The sequence below is a fragment of the Amblyraja radiata genome, chromosome 45 (genome assembly GCF_010909765.2).
Source record: "Amblyraja radiata isolate CabotCenter1 chromosome 45, sAmbRad1.1.pri, whole genome shotgun sequence".
Taxonomy (NCBI): domain Eukaryota; kingdom Metazoa; phylum Chordata; class Chondrichthyes; order Rajiformes; family Rajidae; genus Amblyraja; species Amblyraja radiata.
This window is the reverse complement of record NC_046000.1, coordinates 7260055-7286481: the sequence shown is the minus strand read 5'-3', so window position 1 is coordinate 7286481 and position 26427 is coordinate 7260055.

Here is a 26427-nt window from a genome sequence, read left to right as displayed (position 1 = left end):
ACTATACAAGGTAAGTGGAAAAGAAAATTACAATACCTGTATCAATCCAAATGTCACAATATATTAAAAATATTTGATGATCTTTCCCCAAGCGGACAATTTCCAGATTGAATTTAGCCTCCTGATAGTCACGTACTTGCACAAGGTTGAGCAAGTAAACACAAAGAAGGCTATTGTCTACTGCAAGGGGAATTGATTACAAAGGCACGCAGATTACGTTTTACTTTCTGCGGATATTCGCAACACTTCCCCTGAAAGATCTTGTACAGGAAAGGTCTCAGAATATAGAGATGTGAAGAATAACAAGTTGTTCAGGTTACGTTTGCTCAACTAATAGCTAAAATGGGATAGGCCGTGCTGTCTTCTCACTGTTACCATCGGACAGGAGACACAGAAGTGTAAATGTCCCCCTGTTCAAAAAAAGTTACTGTCCCATCAGGTTCTTGAACTGACCTAATGCTACCACAGCAACGGAACATTACAGACCATCTCTTGGCAACAATGCATTGTTTAATTTTCTGAATTCCATTTTATAGACAATAGACGATGTCATATGACAATTACCTGAATGGTGCAGGAGCAGGTAATTTGGCCCTTTGAGCCTGCACCACCATTCACTGTGATCATGGTTGATCATCCACAATCAGTATCCCGTTCTTGCCTTCTCCCCTATAGAATAGAATATAGATTATTGGAGGTGTTTCAGTTTGTTCCTGCATCCAAATAATTTATCATATCAAATTCCTTTAGTCCACTGGAAGTAGATCACCAAACTTCAGAGATTTCCTGCTTCTATCGCCATAATCTCCAAGCACTATGTCATTAATCCTAACATCGATTTCTTTCAATTCCTACCTTCCACACATATAGAAACCTAATAGCCCAGTCCCACGGTGCGAGTTCATTACAATAGCTCTCCCGAGTTTAAAAAAAATCAAACTCGCGGTAAGCACGGAGAATGAATGTAGCGGGTATGTCGGAGCACGGGGACGTCTCTTAGCGCTAACGGCAGGTACTCGGGAAGATTCGTTAATGGCAGGTAAGCACGGGAAGACTCGTGAAGATTTTTCAATGTGATGAAAAATGTCCACGAGTGCCCCGAGTACTGATGAATGGCCATTATCGTAAATTCTCTCAGCATATGAGAATCAGTTCGAATCAGGGAAAACTTGGGAGAACTCTTGGAATGAACTCATACCGTGGGACAGGGCTTTAATTGTGCCCTCCATTGTGGAGATAGAACTGAACAGCATTTAATTATTCTGCAATTTGTTTGTTCCCAACCAGGGTTTCTAACCAAGAGACTTATTTTTGTTTTCAATTACATTTCATCAGAACTGGAAGAAGCTATAAAACAAGCTTATATTTCTCACTTTTTCCCAGTTCTCATGAAAAGTTGTTGACCTGAGATGTGAACTATGTACCTCTCGCCACAAATGAAAGTGAGTAGCTCCAACATTTTCTGCTTCTCTGCGGCCATCAGGCTATTAAACAATACAACCTCCAAATAAGATCTGAACTACATCGACTTCAGAGCAGCGGTTTTGTTTTTTTTGCACTATTATTGTTTGTTGGCTAATTTTATGTTTGTGTACATATGCAAACGTATGTATGTATGTGTGTGGGGGGTGGGGGGGAAGAGGAGGGGAAGAGGGAGGGGGGAGAGAGTGAGGGAGAGAGAGGGGAAGAGAGAGGGGGAGAGAGGGGAGGGGGGGGGGGGGGGGAAAGGGAGAGAGGGGGAGAGAGAGGGGGAGGGGGAGAGAGGGAGAGGGGGGGGGGGGGAGAGGGAGAGGGAGGGAGAGGGGGAGAGGGGGAGAGGGGGAGAGGGAGAGAGGGAGAGAGAGAGAGGGAGAGAGAGATAGAGAGAGAGAGAGAGAGAGAGAGAGATATCCCACATAGGGATAACATTTTTCCTGCGTCCAGCGTGTCCAAACTTTTAATTTGAGTCTGAAGCAGGGTTTAGGCCCGAAACGTCGCCTATTTCCTTCGCTCCATAGATGCTGCTGCACCCGCTGAATAAGCCTACTCCTGCACCTATTGTCTATTGTCTCAGCGACATTTCTGGAGGGAAGGAATTGGTGACGTTTCAGCTCGAGACCCTTCTTCACACTTATATCAGGTCAAGAGTGTTTTATTGTCATGTGTCCCAGATAGGACAATGAAATTCTTACTTGCTGCAGCACAACAGAATATGTAAACATAATACATAACGGGAGAAGAAGAAAAAGTTCAGTGTGTGTATGCACATGCACACATACTCAATAAATAGCAAATATAGTGCAATAATAGTAATAGTTTGTTGCAGTTCAGAGCTTATTTTTGTCGTGTTTAATAGCCTGATGGCTGTAGGGAAGCAGCTATTCCTGAACCTGGACATTAGTTTTCAGGCTCCTGTACCTTCTTCCCAATGGCAATGGTGAAATGAGTGTGGGGCCAGGATGACGTGGGTCTTTGATGATGTTGGCTGCCTTTTTGTGGCAGCGACTTCGATAGATCTCAGAGCCGGTGATGGCCTGGGCAGTGTTTACAGCTTTTTGATTCTCTCTCATGTCAATCACTGCCATGAAGGTCACGCCCGTTCCGGTGGGAGGGACTATAAACCCGGAAGTGTGGGCGTGGCTCAGTCTATCTGCAAGATGGCGAGGGAGAGGTCACAACTCTGTCTGAGCTGGGAAACTACAGAACACTGTGAGTCTGCAATGTACTTGAATAAATGATTTGTTAGCCCTTAATGAAAATGAAATGAGTTGTTTGGCCTGTCCTGTACCTGCAATGGCAATGGAAATGCAATGAGCTGTTTGGCTTGAGCCTGCCCTGTGCTTGAAACTGCAATGGCAATGGAAATGAAGTGAAAATGCAATCAGCTGTTTGGCTTGAGCCTGCCCTGTGCTTAAAACTGCAATGGCAACGGAAATGAAGTGAAAATGCAATCAGCTGTTTGGCTTAGGCCTGCCCTGTGTTCGAAAATGCAATAGCAATGGAAATTAAGTGAAAATGCCATCAGCTGTTTGTCTTGGCCTGCCCTGTGCTGGAAACTGCAATGGCAATGGAAGTGAAATGAAAATGCAATGAGCTATTCAGCCTGCCCTGAGCTTGAATCTGCAATGCAATTGGAAATGAAATGAAATTAGTTGTTTGGCCTGCCTGAAACCACTAATTTCGGCCCACAAGGCCCCTATTAGCCGAGAAACTAGTCCCTTTAGCCCAAAATGCCCGTATTAGCCCAGGAGGAGCATTTTTGCCCAAAAGGCCCGTGCTGGAAAAGTCCAGAAAAATTGCCTTTGACTGAGAATTTTTTTTTTTTAAGAGCCCATTCGGCCCATCAGGCATGTAATAGCCCAGGCTCATCAGTAAGTATTCTCCCTGCAAGTATTAAACCTCACCCCAGTATTTTTCTCCCTCCCTTCATTTGCTCCCTGTGAGATCCAGGCCACGATATAGTTTCCTCCTTCATTGCTGTGATTAATATTAAAGTTCTGATCTTGAGAATATCACATTTTTGAATTTTTAAGGCAATCTGGGTGTTTATTACTATTTCCGTCACAACGGTTAATTTTGTAATTAGCTACTTAATTAGGTAATTAACTAATCATATACTTTAATTTCAGCCCATCCAAGTAAGATGCATCATATTTGTTCCAGAATGCTTCAATCTACAATAACTAGCAATGTTACAACATTTTGAGATTTTTTGAGAGAGGGGAGGGGAGAGAGGGAGAGAGAGGGGGAGGGTGAGAGAGATAGAGAGAGAGAGAGATATCCCACATAGGGATAACATTTTTCCTGTGTCCAGCGTGTCCAAACTTTAATAATCTTATATGTTTCAATAAGATCGCCTCTCATCCTTCTAAACTCCAGAGTGTACAAGCCCAGCCGCTCCATTCACTCAGCATATGACAGTCCTGCCATCCCGAGAATTAACCTTGTAAATCTATGACACAATGCTGGGTGGAAGTGTGAACTGTGAGGATACTATGGTCCCTCAATTTGAGGAAGGACATTCTTGCTACTGAGGGAGTGCAGCATAGATTTACAAGGTTAATTCCCGGGATGGCGGGATTGTCATATGCTGAGAGAATGGAGTGGCTGGGATTATATACTCTGTAGTTTAGAAGGATGAGAGGGTATCTCATTGAAACATATAAGATTATTAAAGGTTTGGACACTCTAGAGGAAGGAAACATGTTCCCGATGTTGGGGGAGTCCAGAACCAGGGGCCACAGTTTAAGAATAAGGAGTAAGCCATTTAGAACGGAGACGAGGAAACACTTTTTCTCACAGAGAGTGGTGAGTCTGTGGAATTCTCTGCCTCAGAGGACGATGGAGATGGTTCTCTGGATACTCTCAAGAGAGAGCTAGATAGGGCTCTTAAAGATAGCAGAGTCAGGTGATATGGGGAGAAGGCAGGAACGGTGTACTGATTGGGGTTGAACAGCCTTGCTCACATTGAATGGCAGTGCTGGCTCGAAGGGCCGAATGGCCTACTCCTGCACCTATTGTCTATTGTCTCAGTGGCATTTCTGGAGGGAAGGAATTGGTGACGTTTCAGCTCGAGACCCTTCTTCACACTTATATCAGGTCAAGAGTGTTTTATTGTCATGTGTCCCAGATAGGACAATGAAATTCTTACTTGCTGCAGCACAACAGAATATGTAAACATAATACATAACGGGAGAAGAAGAAAAGGTTCAGTGTGTGTATGCACATGCACACATACTCAATAAATAGCAAATATAGTGCAATAATAGTAATAGTTTGTTGCAGTTCAGAGCTTATTTTTGTCGTGTTTAATAGCCTGATGGCTGTAGGGAAGCAGCTATTCCTGAACCTGGACATTAGTTTTCAGGCTCCTGTACCTTCTTCCCGATGGCAATGGTGAAGAGTGTGGGGCCAGGATGACGTGGGTCTTTGATGATGTTGGCTGCCTTTTTGTGGCAGCGACTTCGATAGATCTCTTCGATGGTGCGGAGGTCAGAGCCGGTAATGGCCTGGGCAGTGTTTACAACTTTTTGATTCTCTCTCATGTCAATCACTGCCATGAAGGCCACGCCCCTTCTGGTGGGAGGGACTATAAACCCGGAAGTTTGGGCGTGGCTCAGTCTATCTGCAAGATGGCGAGGGAGAGGTCACAACTCTGTCTGAGCTGGGAAACTACAGAACACTGTGAGTCTGCAATGTACTTGAATAAATGATTTGTTAGCCCTTAATGAAAATGAAATGAGTTGTTTGGCCTGTCCTGTACCTGCAATGGCAATGGAAATGCAATGAGCTGTTTGGCTTGATCCTGCCCTGTGCTTGAAACTGCAATGGCAATGGAAATGAAGTGAAAATGCAATCAGCTGTTTGGCTTGAGCCTGCCCTGTGCTTGAAACTGCAATGGCAACGGAAATGAAGTGAAAATGCAATCAGCTGTTTGGCTTAGGCCTGCCCTGTGTTCGAAAATGCAATAGCAATGGAAATTAAGTGAAAATGCCATCAGCTGTTTGTCTTGGCCTGCCCTGTGCTTGAAACTGCAATGGCAATGGAAGTGAAATGAAAATGCAATGAGCTATTCAGCCTGCCCTGAGCTTGAATCTGCAATGCAATTGGAAATGAAATGAAATTAGTTGTTTGGCCTGCCTGAAACCACTAATTTCGGCCCACAAGGCCCCTATTAGCCGAGAAACTAGTCCCTTTAGCCCAAAATGCCCGTATTAGCCCAGGAGGAGCATTTTTGCCCAAAAGGCCCGTGCCAGGCCAGGAAAAGTGCAGAAAAATTGCCTTTCACTGAGAATCTGTTCAGATTTTTTTTTTTTTTTAAGAGCCCATTCGGCCCATCAGCCACGTAATAGCCCAGGCTCATCAGTAAGTATTCTCCCTGCAAGTATTAAACCTCACCCCAATATTTTTCTCCCTCCCTTCATTTGCTCCCTGTGAGATCCAGGCCACGATATAGTTTCCTCCTTCATTGCTGTGATTAATATTAAAGTTCTGATCTTGAGAATATCACATTTTTGAATTTTTAAGGCAGTCTGGGTGTTTATTACTATTTCCGTCACAACGGTTAATTTTGTAATTAGCTACTTAATTAGGTAATTAACTAATTATATACTTTAATTTCAGCCCATCCAAGTAAGATGCATCATATTTGTTCCAGAATGCTTCAATCTACAATAACTAGCAAAGTTACAAAATTTTGAGATTTTTAAAATCAAGTCTGCAATTTATCCCATCAGATAAAGCACAAAAATAAGTTTAATTTGACACCTAATTCACTTTCATATCTTCAGTATTAAAAAAGTTATGGCCATTTTCATACTCGGAAATTAGCATCTTGTTCCCTATTGATTTTCCATTGACTTAACACAAAAGCTGTGATCGAGGACAGTGAAATGGCCATAACTTTATTAAACCTTAAGAGACTGAAAGAAATTTTCAGTTATTATAGATTTCTGAAGCATTCTGAAACAAATATTAAACAATTTTACTTGGATGACCTGAAATTAAAGCATATAATTAGTTAGTTTCCCAATTGTAGCTAATTCCAAACTTCAATTAATAGATCTAAACATATATCCATTTCTTAAGAAAAGATTAACATTTTTAAATAGCCTAAGTGTCCAAATAACATGAAGGCCAAAGTGCCAAAATACATTTTGACCACCTGATATACCTGCGACGCGACCTTCAAGGAACCATGCAACCATCAACCATTCCTTTGCCCACCTGGCTAATTGATCCAGATCCTGCTGCAATATTTGCCAGCACTAGAGGGCCAGAGCTATAGGGAGAGGTTGAGCAGGCTGCGACTCTATTTCATGGAGCACAGGAGGATAAGGGATGATCTAATAGAGGTGTATAAAATCATGATTTGAGTAGATATGGCTCTGGCCTTTATAAATCAGAGCATTGAGTATAGAAGTTGGGATGTAATGTTAAAATTGTACAAGGCATTGGTGAGGCCAATTCTGGAGTATGGGGTACAATTTTGGTCGCCTAATTATAGGAAGGACGTCAACAAAATAGAGAGAGTACAGAGGAGATTTACTAGGACGTTGCCTGGGTTTCAGCAACTAAGTTACAGAGAAAGGTTGAACAAGTTAGGGCTTTATTCTTTGGAGCGCAGAAGGTTAAGGGGGGACTTGATAGAGGTCTTTAAAATGATGAGAGGGATAGACAGAGTTGACGTGGATAAGCTTTTCCCACTGAGAGTAGGGAAGATTTAAACAAGGGGACATGACTTGAGAATTAAGGGGTAACATGAGGGGGAACTTCTTTACTCAGAGAGTGGTGGCTGTGTGGAATGAGCTTCCAGTGAAGGTGGTGGAGGCAGGTTCGTTTTTATCATTTAAAAATAAATTGGATAGTTATATGGACGGGAAAGGAATGGAGGGTTATGGTCTGAGCGCAGGTACATGGGACTAGGGGAGAATATGTGTTCGGCACGGTCTAGAAGGGTCGAGATGGCCTGTTTCCGTGCTGTAATTGTTATATGGTTATATGGTTGAGTCTTTTGCCCAGACTAGGTGAATCGAGGAGCAGAGGACATAAGTTTAAGGTGAAGGGCAAAAGATTTAATAGGAATCTGAGGGGTATGTTTTTCACACAAAGGGTGGTAGGTGTATGGAACAAGCTGCCAGAGGAGATAGTTGAGGCGGGGACTATCACAACATTTAAGTAACAGTTAGACAGGTACATGGATAGGACAGGTTCGGAGGGAAATGGATCAAACGTGGGAAGGTGGGACTAGTGCAGATGGGACATGCAGGGCCGAATGGCCTGTTTCCACACTGTATCACTCTATGGCTCTATCTATCTTTCCCTCTCAAACACATTCTCCTGCCTTCTCCCCATTACCTCTGACACTCATATCAATCAAGAAGCTATCAATCTCCTCCTGAAAAATGTCCATTGACTTGACCTCCACAGCTGTCTGTGGCAATGAATTCCACAGTTCACCACCCTCTGACAAGAAATTCCTGCTCATCTCCTTCCGAAAGGAATGTCTTTTAATTCCGAGGCTGTGGCCACTGGTCCTAGACTCTCCCACTAGTGGAAACATCCTCTCCACATCCACTCCATCCAGGTTTTTACCAGGCTGTGACAGACTGCAACAGCTTCACACCATGTCCCAAAGCTCATGTCCGGTCCTGCATCACCCAAGGCAGCAGAGACATTATAGGAGAGGGCAAGCACCGTAACAAAGTAGCTCATGATGGTTTGGGTAACATTCAGGAATGTCTATGCATGTCACATCATGAATATTATTGAAGAACGGTCTTGACCCAAAATATAGTCTCCAGAGATGCTGCCTGACTCACTGAGTTACTCCAGCACTCTGTGACATGTCTTCTATCCATGTTCTCCAGAGATGATGCCTAACCCACTGAGTTACTCCAGCACTCTGTGAAACGTCGCCTATTCATATTCTCTGCAGATGCTGCCTGACCCACTGAGTTACTCCAGCACTGTGTCTATTTTCCCTTCACCCATCTGCCCAAGGCCACTCTCGCCCCTCATTTCCTATGTTCATTTCCACCCATAAACCTCTCTCTGCCTTTACATTTCACTCCTCCTTCAAATCTGCTCTACTTATCTACATTCATTTTTCTTCTTAACTTTTTAGTGATAGAATGATGCAGTATGGAAACAGGCCCTTCAGCCCAACTTGCCCACACCGCCCAACATGTCCCATCTAAACTAGTCCCACTCACACGCGTTTGGCCCATATCCATCTAAATCTGTCCTATCCATGTACGTGTCCAAATGTCTCTTAAACATTAGGATAGTCCCAGTCTTAACTACCTCCTTTGGCAGCTCGTTCCATACACCCAGCACCCTTTGTGTGAAAAAGCTACCTCTCAGATTCCTGTTAATTTCTGAAATATTGGTCATAAATTTGGTGCAAAAATGCTCCAAAATAAGACATAATGCATCAACGAGCATCGAAAACCCCAGAGCTTCCAGGGCCCTTAAGCGGACCCTGGACCCTGGCATCGAGGGACTTCACGCTCATTACATTTTTTGTAATCCTGTCATGCCACCCCCCTTTTTGGAAAGCTTCGTACGGGCCTGTTACCGCTAGCTCCAGATTCTTCTCTGAGCTTTATCTGCAGCACTTCCACATGTTGAGTCATTTCCAGCAGTGCCTCTTCCTTTTCGCAAAGTTTTTCCTTCAAGTCTTCCAGCAACTGAGGAAGTTAACAAGTGATTAATACCTCCTAACAGTGATAAAAACTGTTAGGGGGCGCTGCACTGGCAGCAGCCTGTCGGCAGCGTGTCCGTTTTTTTCAACTTTTTTTATTTTTTTAGTATGTTTAAAAGTCTGTTTTTAATGTTTCTTTGTGTGTTATGTGTGGGGGGTGGTGTGGGGGGGGGGTAAGGGGGAAACCGTTTCGGCCGCCTCTTCCATGGGGAGGCGATTTTTTCAGGTCGCCTCCCCCGTGGCCTAACAGCAAGGATCGGCGCGGCTTTCCCGGAGACGCGCCCGGAGCTTCAACGGCGGGCGCAGCGTGGACTCTCGGCGCGGAGCGGGTGAGACCTCGCTGGAGGGGAGCGCTCCGTTACGCTGGCCCGCGGCAGCCGGCAGCCTGAAGTCGCGGTCTGCAGAACTCCAGCTGGTGCGGCGTCTACAGCCCGGGATCCCTCGTGGAGGACCCGGGGGGAAGAAGAAGCTTCCACCGCCGGCCCGCGGCCGTCTTCTACCGCGGGTGCGGCATGGACTTACAATCTCCCCTGGAGGGGAGCTTCGACCGCCGGCCCTGCAGACAGCGGTGCTTCCGGCTGCGGCACGGCAGGTACTTTAAAAGTTTGACCGCCGGCCTGCGGCCTTCACCAGCCTGAAGCCGCGGTCTCTGGTTGGGAAGAGCCGATCCTGGACTCACCTTGACTTTGACTTTGTCCCTTACCATCTGGACGCCCGCAGCAACGGCTGTGGAGGGTGGTGGTCCCGACCACGGGGGAAAATGGAGGAGGACTGGCCAAGCTCTGTGCCTTCCACCACAGTGATGAATGCTGTGGTGGATGTTTGTGTAAATTTTTTATTGTGGTTGTGTTCTTTATTATTGTACCGCTGCTGGCAACCCAAATACCACCGACCTTGGTTGTGTGGCAATTAAATTATATCAATCAATCAATCAATAGAATGGAAATCACACATGCGCAACATTTGTAATTCAACTGCACCAATAGTTAGGTCCTCAATTCCACCTTGGCATTAAGACATTAAAATTAAAATTATCATTAATGAAATCACGGGATGAAATCATTAATTTGCATTCAATGGTTTAATGGTCCTTTATTATCACGTGTACTGAGGTACAGTAAAATAGTAAGATTAAACGAGAAATTACCAGTTTGAAGTTTGATCTGTATTTTATGAGAAGTTACGATGAGGGATTACGTGAAGAACCCGCTCAGGGCGCAGGCGCGGCATACTTCCAAGCAGCGGTGTGGAATCAAAGATAGACACAGTTATTTGAAGTAAACATAGTAAAGATAAGGAAACATCAATTTATTAGGTTGATCCATATAATGAGGGTGGGAGCGGAGGGCACGTAATCCCTCATCGTAACTCCTCATAAAATACAGATCAAACTTCAAACTTCAAACTTACCAAAGTTCTCGTTTAATCTTACTATTTTACTTCGGAGTCACGTGAGTGACTACGTGAAGACTTCAAAGCTCTGTGATTTCAAACCGTGTAACAGTTTCATTTCACTCACTGCCGAAGTTCTTGAGGGAGGAAGTGTTATCGTAATCAACCAATGAGTCTATTTGTAGAAAAACACAATGGTATTTTTCAAACAATAACAACAAAGAATTAAATTGCTCCCCTGGGCTTAAATTAAATATTTGCAGTTCGTAAATCTATACTGCAAATAAACCAGGTTTTGCCAACGGCTTATTATAAAATTTCTGAACGGTCTTTTACTAAACACTAACATGTACAAATTTTATTCCACCAGGGCAGCATCCATGTCGACGGCTAAAGAATGGACATGCCTATAGACCACATCCTGGCTACAGCAGGATGGGGGGGGGGTTATTCCCAGATCCCTCTGTTCAACTGTATTCTTCAATTCCCTACCATTTATCATGTACGTCCTATTTTGATTTGTCCTGCCAAGGTGTAACACCTCACATTTATCAACATTAAACTCCATCTGCCATCTTTCAGCCCATTTTTCCAAATGGCCTAAATCACTCTGTAGACTTTGGAAATCCTCTTCATTATCCACAACTCTGTCTATCTTGGTATCATCTGCATACTTACTAATCCAATTTACCACCCCTTCATCCAGATCATTGATGTACATGACAAACAACAAAGGACCCAACACAGATCCCTGAGGCACTCCACTAGTCACCTGCCTCCAACCCGACAAACTGCCATCCACCATTACCCTCTGGCTTCTCCCATTCAGCCACTGCTGAATCCATCTTGCTATTCCTGCATTTATACCCAACAGTTTAACCTTCTTAACCAACCTTCCATGAGGAACCTTGTCAAAGGCCTTACTAAAGTCCATATAGACAACATCCACTGCTTTACCCTCGTCAACTTCCCTAGTAACCTCTTCAAAAAATTCAAGAAGATTAGTCAAACATGACCTTCCAGACACAAATCCATGTTGACTGTTCCTAATCAGACCCTGTTTATCCAGATGCTTATATATATTATCTCTAAGTATCTTTTCCATTAATTTGCCCACCACTGAAGTCAAACTAACAGGTCTATAATTGCTAGGTTTACTCTTAGAACCCTTTTTAAACAATGGAACAACATGCGCAGTACGCCAATCCTCGGGGACTATTCCCGTTTCTAATGACATTTGAAATATTTCTGTCATAGCCCCGGCTATTTCTACACTAACTTCCCTCAATGTCCTAGGGAATATCCTGTCAGGACCTGGAGACCTATCCACTTTTATATTTTTCAAAAGTGTCAGTACATCTTTTACTTTGAAACTCATAGTATCCATAACTACTCTACTCGTTTCCCTTACCTCACATAATTCAATATCCTTCTCCTTGGTGAATACCGAAGAAAAGAAATTGTTCAATATCTCCCCCATCTCTTTTGGCTCTGCAGATAGCTGCCCACTCTGTTTCTCCAATGGACCAATTTTATCCCTCGTTATCCTTTTGCTATTAATATAGCTGTAGAAACCCTTTGGATTTACTTTCACCTTACTTGCCAAAGCAACCTCATATCTTCTTTTAGCTTTTCTAATTTCTTTCTTAAGATTCTTTTTACATTCCTTATACTCCACAAGCACCTCATTTACTTCATGCTGCCTATAATTATTGTAGATCTCCCTCTTTTTCCGAACAAGATGTCCAATTTCCCTTGAAAACCAGGGCTCTTTCCAATTTTTACTGTTTCCTTTCAACCGAACAGGAACATAAAGATTCTGTACTCTTAAAATTTCCCCTTTAAATGTCCACCATTTATCTTCTACATCTTTCCCATGAAACAAAATGTCCCAGTCCACTCCTTTTAAATCATCTCGCATCTCATCAAAGTTAGCCTTTCTCCAATCAAAAATCTCAACCCTAGGTCCAGTTCTGGCCTTCTCCATAATTGTATTGAAACTAATGGTATTGTGATCACTGGACCCGAAGTGCTCCCCAACGCATACCTCCGCCACCTGTCCCGTCTCATTTCCTAACAGGAGGTCCAGCACTGCCCCTCCTCTAGTAGGTACCTCTATGCTTGAGCCATCTCGCAATGGTTTGGCTCGTCACCCGGCCATAAGGTTTTTATGACTGACCCACAAGGCTTTTCATCTCCCTCGAATATTTTGGTTGTGTCTATGTAGGATAGTAGGTGGGTCATGGCACATAACCGTGGTTCTGGTGGGTAAGCCACGACTGGATTAGGTGTTCCTGGTCTGCTCTGTTTGATCAGTCGCTCGATAACGACAGATCTGGTCTGGAGCTGTGATCATGTTGTCCAGTCGCAATAGGTTTAGTGACTGGACCCTCTGAGCGGATACAAGTGCCATCAACATGAGCGTCTTAGCATAGCTTGCTCGAGGCCGAGGGATCTGGCTGGTTGCCATTCCCTGAGATATGTCAGGACCTCACTGATATCCCAAATATGGGTATACCTGGGCTTAGGGCTTGATATTGTAAATGCCCTTCGTCAGTTTTACCACCAGTGGATGGGATCCCATCGCCTGTTGTCCTGGCGCTGGTTTGAGATAAGCAGAAAGAGCACTCTGCGCTGTGTTGATGGCACTGTAGCTGATCCCTACATCGTGGTGTAGATAGGCCAGGAACTCCAGTATGTTGGTGGGTGTGGCTGTTGCGTATGTTGTCCCTGTTTCCTGGCTGTACTTCTCCCTTTTTTGATGCTGGTTAAGTACTGCCTCTTGGTGGATGTTCGAAGGGATGCCGACATGGTGGTGATGGTTTGTTTGGACAATCCCAGTTCCAGGTAAGGTCTGTTCAATCTTGCAACCCAGGCGTTTAATTTTCTCATGGCATGGGTGTTTAGCTTACCTGGTAGGTAAGTAGCTGATAGCCAAATATGTCTTTCGACACACCATTGCCAAATCATGTTCACCAATTTGTCGCATGATAATGATTTTATGTCACCCATATGGTTAATATAAGCCATCACCGTAGTATTTATCAATTTGTAACCGAACATGCAAGTGCTGCATATTAGATACATATGCTTTTAAACCATAAAAGGCGCCCAACATCTCTGGATAGTTAATGCCCAGTGTAAGTAGTAATGATGACTCTAGGTTAGTCCATCTACCACCTGTGCTGGATATGGAGTTAGTCGCTCCCCAGCCTTGAGCACTGGCATCTGTTTGAATAACTAAAGTAGGGTTAGTGATAAAGATAGGGCTGAAACTATGCCAAACGTTTTCTGCCCACCACTGTAGCTCTGATATTGCTTCAGTGGGTAATTTCATGACACGATCATAGTGACCTGTATGTCGTTTTATTGCCTGTACCTTTGCTCTCTGTAAATTTTTGATAGTGCAAAGGTCCGAATTGTGTAGCCGGAAATGCTGCTACCATTTCCCCAATTAGTCTTGCTACTTGTCGAATAGTTGGTCACTCGTTGACCATTAAATTGTTGCATGATTGTGCTAATTCAACCATTTTTGCCTTTAGCAAGGTAACAGTCATATGGACTGAGTTAATTGTGAAGCCCAGGTAGTCCATGATAGTGGATGGCTTCAACTTAGATTTATCTGGATGTAGGACGAACCCCAGAGTTTCGAGGAGCTGTTTTGTAGCTGATACTGCTGCCACAGCCAATTCCATCGTTTTCCCTACTATCAGAATATCATCCAGATATGCCATGACAATATGTTTTTGTTTTCTTAGTATTGCCATGGCTGGGTTCAATATTTTGGTGAATAATCTTGGGGCTGAAGTTAGCCCATAGGGCAATGCTTTGTACCATCCAGGTAAATTTTAGGTATCTGCGATGATCCTTGTATATGGGTACTAGATAGTAAGCATCTTTAAGATCAATGCTTGCCATGAAGTGTCCTTTGGAAATCAGTTGTTTGGCAGTAACAAATGTCTCCATTTTGAAATGTATATACTTAACAAATTTGTTTAGTGATGTTAAGTCAATGATGATGCGACAGCCACCATCTTTTTTGGTTTTAGTGAATATATTCGATATAAATTCCAAGGTTCATGTTTGGTCTTTTCTATGACCCCCTTTGTGATAAGTCTCACCAGTTCAGCTTGTCCCTCCCGTTGCTCTTTGACGGAGGGAGAAAATACCCTTTGGGGCCAATGTTGAACTGGCGGCGTTTTTTCTGATATAAACTGAATTTTATATCCACTAATGCTGTTGAGTATATACTTGTCACTCGTGACCATACCCCATGCTTCTTTAAACAAGTGTAATCTCCCCCCTGTTAGTAAAGCACCCTTATTCTCTATATGCTGGTAGGAAACCAGACCCACCTACCTCCATGGTTATTGGCGATTCTGTTTCTTCATTTTCCTGAAGGTTCTGTTCTGACGTGCTGGTGATGTTGGGGGGGAGGTGCATTTTCCAGGGGGTCCGCTGCGGGCCCTGATCTACAAAAGATCTTTGGGGATAATGTGCGGACCCCAAGGGTTCACCAGTCCCATATTGCGGACGTCGACTGGTGGATGCCGTGGGGTGCTGCCGCTTGGGTATCGGAGGTCTTGGTTTGCTCATCCCGGGGCCTGCCCTCATTAGGCCGAAGGTTTTTGATGCTTCCTCCATCTCCTTCAGTTTTTTATTGAGATCTTTCCCAAATAGCAGCGCGTCCGTCTCCGCAGCTGGGGCTTTACACAAGCCAGCAAATTTGGGATTGAGGGCAGGTCTTATGTTTTCCCTCCGGAGATTGTTGATCTCAAATTGTGTGGTACACATTAATGACAGCACATCCTGCTGGCAGGTATCCATCTCCGTGGTCTCCACGGAACGAGCAAAGGCTGTGATGGCCGACGTCAGGAGCCTTAGGATCCGCTGTAGCTTGAGTTCTTGGGTCCAGATGTGTGACCCCACATGGCCCCAGATTTGGCTGTTGACACTTTTTACTTTGAGGGCCTCACAGTTTTCTGGTGCTGTGTGTTGTTCCAGCACCTCAGCGAGCACCTTTTCCAGTAATGGTTTATTGGATAGATGGTTGATGCTGGCCGCCATTCTTGGTTCCAGCGGTGCTCCAGCCCGTGAGGTTGCTACAAAGCGGTCCACCACACCCAACAGCTCTTCCTGTTCCTGCACCCCTGGCATACTCCCGAATTCGTCCGCCTGCCCCTGTTCCAGACCAGCCCAGCCCTGGTCACCAATGCTAGCCTCCAGTAATGAGGGAGCAGAGGGCAGTGCACAAGACACTGCGGAGGGGGTGCCTGACCTCCCTCCGCGAGAGCGCTCTTGCTGCGTGTCCCGGTGGAGCATCTGCTCCAGGAGCTGCTGAATGCAGCTCAGGCGGCTGTCTCTCCTCCATTTAGGTGGAGACATGTCCCCGTCCGACGAATCGGACGCCACCGGCCGGATGCCTGTTCGGATGGCTAGACATCCAGCCCGCAGTTCAGGCACTAGCGGGACTGGGCTCGGCGCGGTGATGGGGATAGCGGTGCGCCCGGTAATTGTTCCTACCGCCTTCTTCTAGAGCTTTTGTGCCTTGTAGAAGCGGGAACGCCCCTCAAGCAGCGCGTCTCACAGGCACCTGCTCCGAGAGCCGCTCCAGCGGCTCAGGCGGCTCTCTCTCCCCCCGTGCGGGTGGAGAGACGTCCCGTCCGAAAGCGGGAACACCTGCCGGATGCCTCTTTGGGTGGCTATGCATCCAGCCCGCTGCTCAGATACTAGCGGGCTGGGCTCGGCACGGTGTCGGGGAATAGCGGAACACCGGGTAAACGCTCCTACCGCCTGTTGCTGCCCTCCTCCCTGACGGAAAACGTTCCTCTTCGAACGGGGGACAGTTTTGTTCCAGAGCCTTTTTCTCTGCCTGTAAAACACAAGCAGAAAAAGGCTCCCCTGTAATAGAAACCCGACCTCAGGGTACTCACCTGACGGTCCGTTTCATTCTGTAGCGGGAGCGCCTAGCTCCCGCTGATGCCGCTGTTGCACTGCTGGCGTAATGCCGAGAGCCGCTGCGCGCTGAGCGGGTTCTTCACGTGACTCCGAAGTAAAATTTGATTTACCAAAAAGTCATACCAAAAAAGCAATAAGACACAAAACGACATAAAGATTAAATAAAAACAGCCACCACAGCGCTGTGTGAGAATCCCTAGGGCACACAAGATAAGCGGAGACCCACAGCCATCAGTTCAATGTCCGGGCCACACACACGCTCCTTCACCGACCGCTGTCCTCTCTCTGCAGTCCCTGTCCGCCCAAAGTCAGAAAGCCGTCCACACTCGCACCAGACTCTAGGATCACTGCACTCACGGCAATCCCTCCGAGTCCCCACCAGGGCAGGCAGCTCATCCATCGTGTTTTTCGGCGACCACATATTCCCCACTGTGATGGAAGGCGAATAACTTTTACCATTTTCCTCCTTTTCTCCCACGGTCGGGGCAATCGAAACACCCGCAGTCGGCGATCAAAGCTCCTGCAGTTGGAGCTCCCGACGTTGATCCCTAACAAAGCTACCTCCAGCTCCACTGGCGCTGCAAGTGCTGCAAGGCAGCAACTCTACCGCTGCGCCAACGTGCCACCCAACACTGTGCCTCCTCACCCAACCTCTCAAAATTTGTCAGAAACTTGTATTCTTTAATAGCTTACTCGATACATGTGACAATTAAATAAACTAAAATCCCATCGGCATCATCTCCTGTACAATTTTCAGACCGAAAACATTTAGTCAGAACCTCAGCTGTTCCCACCCTTGCTTCCTTTAACTGGCTGGGGAACATTTCTGCCGGACCTGATGAGCTGTCCACCTTCGGAGATGCCAACTTCACTAAATTAATGCAGTAATCCAGACATGGCTGCAACTGCACTGCAAATTGAGCTAAACCTCACAGCCTGTATTTGGAATCAAGCCCCAAAATGATTCAGCGGCAAAACAAACTCTCTCATGGTCAAGGTCCGAGGAATCATCACTAGATTTAAACAGAAAACAATGACTTCCTCCGAGTGTCTCAAATGTGTTTGCAGCCAACGTTGCTTATAAGGGACCTTTATTGTTCAATTAACATTGGAATGTCGTAAACCATTGAAAAAGCTACTTTCTTAACTACTAAACCAGGTTCGCTTCTTAATAAACAGACACCACACAAACTGTTTGGTAGACCAGTTCACAACTTTACTTAACATCGGCCGATGGAGGGAGGGAGAACTCCAGTCAAGTGACCATTACAGACACTTGACCGTCCTCCGTTCACCTCGCTGAACAACAGAATTACATTGCATTAAATAGGGTTTTTTTGTCCCCTTAGCACATTTCACAGACATTAGTCATGGTCAGAGGTACAGGAAAAGGTTTCCACAGAATGCATCACATCAAAGGCCTTTTGTTTACATGTTACAAGATAACATTGGCCATTTGGTTTACGACATTTTATCTTTCCACTTCCCTGTTCCTCTCTCGTCCTTCATAAACATTGGCTCTTTGGATAAGGCCATTTTATCTTCACAGAGATCACCCTAGCTCTTTCTCGCTGCTTCCTCGCTGTCATTTGGTCCCTCATAAACATTGGCCATTTGGTTTATGGCATCTTACTTCAAAGATGTGACTAGCTGTTTCTTTCTCTGTCACTTCCTCACTTGGGAGACAATGTTATAGGATTTATTATCCCACACACCCGCAACCTGAGGCAAGCCTAATTTGAGACTAAATATAAACTGTAAGCTAGCCCAGAAGCCAATTTAATATCTTCTTATATTTTAACTAAAATTCAGCTTCATCATTCCATCCTTTTATCAAATTTTTGATAACAACTACAGTCCTTGCTGAGTACATACGAAAGACCATAAGCATCTCATCAGACAAATTAATAGTACACTAGTAACACAATCATTTCATAGTGGACAATCGTTCCACAAGTCCCTCCAAACATTTTAAATGGCCACCAACCTCCCCCGGACGTGACACTAAGATACTACCATAGGACAGGAAAAGGATCATTAAAATTGCTCAGCCTTTATTCGGCTTCGCTTGGAATTCCCCATGTGCTGGTGTAACTGGTTCATGCTTCTCTTGTGTGGCACTGCATTTGCAACATAACAATGCCTGTCACAAATATACTGTTTCCTAAAAATACACCAGTGCCTTGGTTGTGGCAAAAACAGGTAGATTTAACTGGCCTTTGCAGACCTCTTACTGTCTGTAGTCAGGTTATCTTTGCTGCGCTTGTCATGTTTGACTTCAATCTTGTTTAAAAGGAGGTGTGTACCATCCTTTAAATGTGGGTTAGTCTGCAAGCTTGCCAGCCTGAAGAAAGTTCAGTCCATGTGGGCTGGGCCACCCCAGAATAAAGGGAGTATCAATAGCCCATCGTCCTTGTTTCCACAAACTGTTCACAGTCAATCAAATGTATCCAGCGACGATGATCTTCAATCTTTACAGCAGTTCATGTTGTTAGCAACACTTGGTTGTTCTTTTTCAACACAATCTCAATTTCTTCTTGTCCCAGCACCATCATCGTATAGCTTTTATGGCCTTGGTCACTGGTTTCCAGCAAAAACTCCTCCAACCTGGGAATGTAGATCTGGCAAGACATGGGTTAATTGCCGTCCATACATAATTAGTTAATTGCCCAGGGCCTGTAAGTGGCTTTTCCTGTATCAATAAAAAGTTGTAAATCTTGTTCCCCAGCTGAGTTTCTCCAGCACTTTTGTCTACATTTGATCCTCCAGAATCTCCAGTTCCTTCTTAACACTTCCCTGTGAATTTATTCTTTAATCCGATTATATCCGAAGAGGCTCTCCCCACCTAAATATTCAATTCTCCAAATATGTTCTCTTCCCCAATCTACTTTATCTTTTCACCTTGAGTTCCCTCAAACCCCCTTTTGTAAGTCATAAGACAATTTTTCATCTACCTAATTTCCCTCACACAGCACATGCTTCAACATCTTTTTGTTTGCTTGAAAACAGTAATCTTGCTTCATTTGCATTTTAAAAGACAACCTCTGTTATCATATCAAAACAATCTTTCCTAAAAGAACTCACTCAGAATCAGTAATCAATAATACATTTTCTTTTTCTCTGTAATTTTGACATTTCCAATCTCATTTAACACTTTAATCGGGAAGAGTCTTTTTTTTAAAAACTTGGTTCAAAAGACTTATAATCAACCAACACTTTATCATTCGAGTATAGCTCCGCCCCCCCATTCATGCCTGTTTCTTAACGGAGCACACCATAAACTGTCCATTTGCATTTTAAAGGACAACTTCTTAAAGTGACACACAACTTTGCTTATTATTTCAAATTTCACACATTCCACATAAAAAACATTGTTTTACAAGCAGTACATATACAAAAACATTGTTTTACCAGCAGTATATATACAAAAACATTGTTTTACCAGCAGTATATAATTTCATCTTCAAAGACATCTCTTTGTAATTTACTTTCCCTTTTTCTGACAAGACTTCTGTTTACCAAAATCCTGGTTACCTAACCCTAATTGGACATTGATCCAGATCATGATTAGTCAGACTCCCCGTGACTTTTCAGTCTCCCTAGCTCTTTCCTCATTTCTCCATCAAATTTCCCTTCATCCCCAATTTTTTTTTAACATAGTTGCCTGTCAGAAAAAGGATTTACCTCCGGGGTAATTTTGTTTTGCAATCCTCATTGACTCTTTCCACCATCCCAGATGCCTGTGGGTGGTGTACACAGTGAAATTGCTGTCGAATATTAAAATGTGCACATTTTTCCTTATTAACAGTGGCAATAAAATGAAGACCATTGTCTGAACTTATGGCAGTAGGTAGGCCAAACCTGGGATTACAACAATGTTACTGTAGTTTCAGCAGTATTATTAGTGGTTGGTAGAGCTTCACTCCACCTGCTAAATAAATCTAAAATCACTAAGCAATATTTATAACACTGGGCCCTTGGCATTTCAATAAAATCAATCTGTATGCATTCAAACGATCGTGAGGGCATTGGCGTCACCCCTGAGGGTATCTTAAAATTTGCCTGGATTACTTTGTTGGCAAATTTTACATTCAGAGGCCTGCCACCACATTTCCTTTATCCTATCATTCCCTCCTTACCAGCATGGGTAAGACGAGTAAAAATGTATCGAATACACCAACTTGTCCAAGTGGGGTGTGCTGAATCAATGGCACAGCCCTCTTGTTTCCATAGTTATATTATATATAAGAGGCGTCCCTCTGTAATGTACATACCTCCTTCATGTTTGGCAGGACCGTTCTATTTGCTAGCATCTGTTTACGTGCTGTCACTACGCATTTGGATGTACAGGCTGCCCTGTTTGGATACACTATCAGCAACCTATTGCCTTTTGCTATAGGGTCCCCAGCACCAGTGTGTGCAGTACATTTAACAATGACCAGCTGTTCTGGTAGCATCAATGCGTTAAACAAATTACGCACAGAAAGGCATTCCCGTGCTCCCAATCCTGGCGAGCTTTGTAAGGTCAGAACTTTAAGGTATAGGGATGTTACTGACGGAACTGTCCCAGGTAAATATGCCATTGCTACTGGTAGGGCATAGGGAGGTGGTCATCTCCCAAGATTATCTAACTCCTCATCTTCATTACCAAATAGGGTCGTCGTGCCAGACATGAAGTCTCCTCCAGAGGATTTACCAGTACTGGGTTTATTTTTTACTAACCATCACCTGTTTCCCACCTCCTGTCTGTCTTTTAATTATTTCCTGTTCCTCTGCCCACTGGCATTCTAGTTGCAATACGTTCCATCCTTTTCGAGTGCTATCCTTGTTTCTTAACTCTATCCCCTTCTGACATGCAACATCCATCCAACTTCAAACTCTATACTCTCCTCATGCTTCTTCACTGCTTCTGCTTCCCATGTTTTAATTCCTTTCTTCCATTTCTTTCCTGCCTTCCTTTCCCATATAAATGTCTCTACATTCCATGTTCCCCCTACTGGCCAGGCTTCATCCCCTAACCATTTGGTCAACTTGTAACTTAACATTCTAAATTTCTTATTATACTTAGGATTCAAATAACACATATGTTGGACTGTTATCCAGAGCATTCCCCATAGATAGATAGAGGAAAGAGAGAAGAGAAAGCAGACTTCTTAATTCCGAATCGTTCCAAATATATCAACCAGGCCGACTCGCTACTCGAGACCCCAGTTTCTCAATTTGGCTGACTTTTTAACTCTTAATATACGACCCAAGTGTCTCAACGAAGCCGACTCGCTAACCGAGACCCCCGTTTCTCAACCTGGCAGACGTTTTACTCCTTAAATAAGCCCCAAGTGTCTCAACGAAGCAGACCCGCTATCCAGGACCCCCGTTTCTCAACCTGGCAGACTTCTTAACTCTTAAAATAAGCCCCAAGTGTCTCAACGAAGCAGACCCGCTATCCGTGACCCCCGTTTCTCAACCTGGCAGACTCCTTAACTCTTAAAATAAGCCCCAAGTGTCTCAACGAAGCAGACCCGCTATCCGGGACCCCCGTTTCTCAACCTGGCAGACTTCTTAACTCTTTAATATACAACGCCACTTATTTCTCAATCCGAAAACTCTTCGGATGTCTCAATAAGCCAGACGCAAACCTCAACCCCCGTATCTCAACCCGACAAATCACGGATGTCTCAACGAGGCCGATGAGCCCTTAGTAGAGAGAGAGAAAAAAAACAAAGAGAGATAGACAGAGAGAGAGAAAGAGAAACCGCTCAAGTCCTTCTTAAAAATATACACAATTCCTTCTTAAAAATACATACACAATTCTGTCTTAAAAATACATAACACAATCCCTTCTTAAAAAAAAACCATATAAAGCCCAACTGGTCTTACCTTTGTCTGTTTCTAAGAACCTCGGCAGGGAACCAATTCAATGTCTGACGAAGGATCACAGATGTTCCCGGGAGTTTCTAGGGAGTCGGTCTTACAAGGGGGCCGATAGAGCTCAGTTATCTCCCTTCCAATCCCGGCAACCTCTGCAACCTCTTGCACAGTCAGCCGTTGATGTGGTCCCAGCGAGGCCTGCATAACTACGCCAATGAAAAAGCTACTTTCTTAACTACTAAACCAGGTTCGCTTCTTAATAAACAGACACCACACAAACTGTTTGGTAGACCAGTTAACATCGGCCGATGGAGGGAGGGAGAACTCCAGTCAAGTGACCATTACAGACACTTGACCGTCCTCCGTTCACCTCACTGAACAACAGAATTACATTGCATTAAATAGGGTTTTTTTGTCCCCTTAGCACATTTCACAGACATTAGTCATGGTCAGAGGTACAGGAAAAGGTTTCCACAGAATGCATCACATCAAAGGCCTTTTGTTTACATGTTACAAGATAACATTGGCCATTTGGTTTACGACATTTTATCTTTCCACTTCCCTGTTCCTCTCTCGTCCTTCATAAACATTGGCTATTTGGATAAGGCCATTTTATCTTCACAGAGATCACCCTAGCTCTTTCTCGCTGCTTCCTCGCTGTCATTTGGTCCCTCATAAACATTGGCCATTTGGTTTATGGCATCTTACTTCAAAGATGTGACTAGCTGTTTCTTTCTCTGTCACTTCCTCACTTGGGAGACAATGTTATAGGATTTATTATCCCACACACCCGCAACCTGAGGCAAGCCTAATTTGAGACTAAATATAAGATGTAAGCTAGCCCAGAAGCCAATTTAATATCTTCTTATATTTTAACTAAAATTCAGCTTCATCACCATGTAACTCATTTGAAAATAGAAAATATGTGATAATGTACTAATGTGGTGGATTATCTACTTGAAGGGTGTTACTTTTGGGAGTCACTCTGGAAAACAGATTTCTTGCTCTAAAATATGCCAAAATAAAATATTTCACATCCACCTGAGACACCAAACACGATTTAATTTAACATTTCATTTGAAAGTTGGCACTTCAGGTGCAGCATTCTCTCCGTATTGTACTGGAAGCATCAGGCGTGACTTTCTGCTTAAATAATTTGAGTAGGACTTTTCAATAACATTTTGTAGTCTATTTTGAAGTACAACCTTCTAAACCAAGTGTGAAGGCATCCTTTCAATTTCCTTGAAAACAAAGAAACATAGAAACATAGAAAATAGGTGCAGGAGTAGGCCATTTGGCCCTTCGAGCCTGCACCGCCATTCAATATGATCATGACTGATCATCCAACTCAGTATCCTGTACCTGCCTTCTCTCCATACCCCCTGATCCCTTTAGCCACAAGGGCCACATCTAACTCCCTCTTAAATATAGCCAATGAACTGGCCTCGACTACCTTCTGTGGCAGAGAATTCCAGAGATTCACCACTCTCTGTGTGAAAAATGTTTTTCTCATCTCGGTCCTAAAAGATTTCCCCCTTATCCTTAAACTGTGACCCCTTGTTCTGGACTTCCCCAACATCTGGAACAATCTTCCTGCATCTAGCCTGTCCAACCCCTTAAGAATTTTGTAAGTTTCTATAAGATCCCCCTCAATCTTCTAAATTCTATTGAGCACAAGACGAGTCTATCCAGTCCTTCTTCATATGAAAGTCCTGACATCCCAGGAATCAGTCTGGTGAACCTTCTCTGTACTCCCTCTATGGCAAGAATTTCTTTCCTCAGATTAGGAGACCAAAACTGTACGCAATACTCCAGGTGTGGTCTCACCAAGACCCTGTACAACTGCAGTAGAACCTCCCTGCTCCTATACTCAAATATTTTTGAGTATAGATCCGACACACGACGTGAAACGGTTTAACAATAGTCTTTGCTTTAGAAAATAAGAAGCATTGTTAATTATTATTATTAAAAAGAAAACTTGCAATATTTTGGACTGAATTTTCCGTCTTCAAAGTGAAATCCAACTGCAGAAATGCAAACACAAAGTACACAGATCAGTGCAATAGCTCACTCAGTGAGGGTAACAAATATTCAACTGGAATTGATGTTACCTTAAGCTGTTGATCTCTCACATGAAGCTGGGTCTCTTTGTCCTGAATGTCGTCTTTCAGCTGCACTACTAGCTGTTCATGCTGAGTCAGCGGCTCAGTTAAATCAGCCACCGAATACTTACCTGACTTCTGGCAGCACAGTGCCTGCAGAATAATTGGTCACCATTAATAACTGCATCATCATAGTGAATCGGACTTCAGAGAAAACAGTATTGAAATATTCAGTGAGTGGAGAAGTGCATTAATGAGGAATGCATGGAAGCCAATGCATTTTTTTTATTGCAAGGCCACTGTTGCAAAATTCAGTCACTCTGGAGACCAAACGTAATTGGCCTCGTGTATTTTAACATGCTCAAAGGCTTTCCCACAATGAATTCTCATATTGAGGGGGGGAAAAAGGATAGACAGACACAATGTGCTGGATTAACTCAGCAGGTCAGGTGGGATTTCTGGAATAAAAGGATGGTTGATGTTTCGGGTCAGGACCCTTTTTCAAATTTGACGTGGTATTTTCTTGCTTCCAGATCCACCCCCTACAATCAGTCTAAAGAAGGGTCCAAACCTGAAACTTAACCCATCCATTTGCACCCAAGCCACTGAGTTAGTTTAGTTTAGTTCAGTTTAGTTTAGAGATACACCACTTTGGCCCACCCAGTCCACACCAACCTGCAATCCCTGAGCATTAACACTATCCTACACACTAGGGACAATTTACAATTATACCTAGCCAATTAACCCACAAACCAGTGCGTATTTGGAGTGTGGGAGGACATCCGAAATACCGGAGAAAATCCATGCAGTTCACGGGGAGAAGGTACAAACTCTGTACAGACAAGCACCGATCGAACCGGGTTCTATCGGTGCTTGTCAGGATCGAACCCGATTCCCTGGCACTGTAAGGCAGCAACCATTACTCCAGCAGTGTGTCCATTTTTGATATAAACCAGCATCTGCATTTCTTTGTATCTGGGATGCAAGTCTGATTTGCTAGTAATACTGGGAAACCCAAGGAGCCGCGCGGGCCCAATCCACCCACCGAACAACCGCGCCGCCGACCGGAACGTGCTAGACATAGAAACATAGAAATTAGGTGCAGGAGTAGGCCATTCGGCCCTTCGAGCCAGCACCGCCATTCAATATGATCATGGCTGATCATCCAACTCAGTATCCCGTACCTGCCTTCTCTCCATACCCTCTGATCCCCTTAGCCACAAGGGCCACATCTAACTCCCTCTTAAATATAGCCAATGAACTGGCCTCGACTACCCTCTGTGGCAGGGAGTTCCAGAGATTCACCACTCTGTGTGAAAAAAGTTCTTCTCATCTCGGTTTTAAAGGATTTCCCCCTTATCCTTAAGCTGTGACCCCTTGTCCTGGACTTCCCCAACATCGGGAGCAATCTTCCTGCATCTAACCCTTAAGAATTTTGTAAGTTTCTATAAGATCCCCTCTCAATCTCCTAAATTCTAGAGAGTATAAACCAAGTCTATCCAGTCTTTCTTCATAAGACAGTCCTGACATCCCAGGAATCAGTCTGGTGAACCTTCTCTGCACTCCCTCTATGGCAATAATGTCCTTCCTCAGATTTGGAGACCAAAACTGTACGCAATACTCCAGGTGTGGTCTCACCAAGACCCTGTACAACTGCAGTAGAACCTCCCTGCTCCTATACTCAAATCCTTTTGCTATGAAAGCTAACATACCATTCGCTTTCTTCACTGCCTGCTGCACCTGCATGCCCACTTTCAATGACTGGTGTACCATGACACCCAGGTCTCGCTGCATCTCCCCTTTTCCTAGTCGGCCACCATTTAGACAATAGTCTGCTTTCCTGTTTTTGCCACCAAAATGGATAACCTCACATTTATCCACATTATACAGCATCTGCCAAACATTTGCCCACTCACCCAGCCT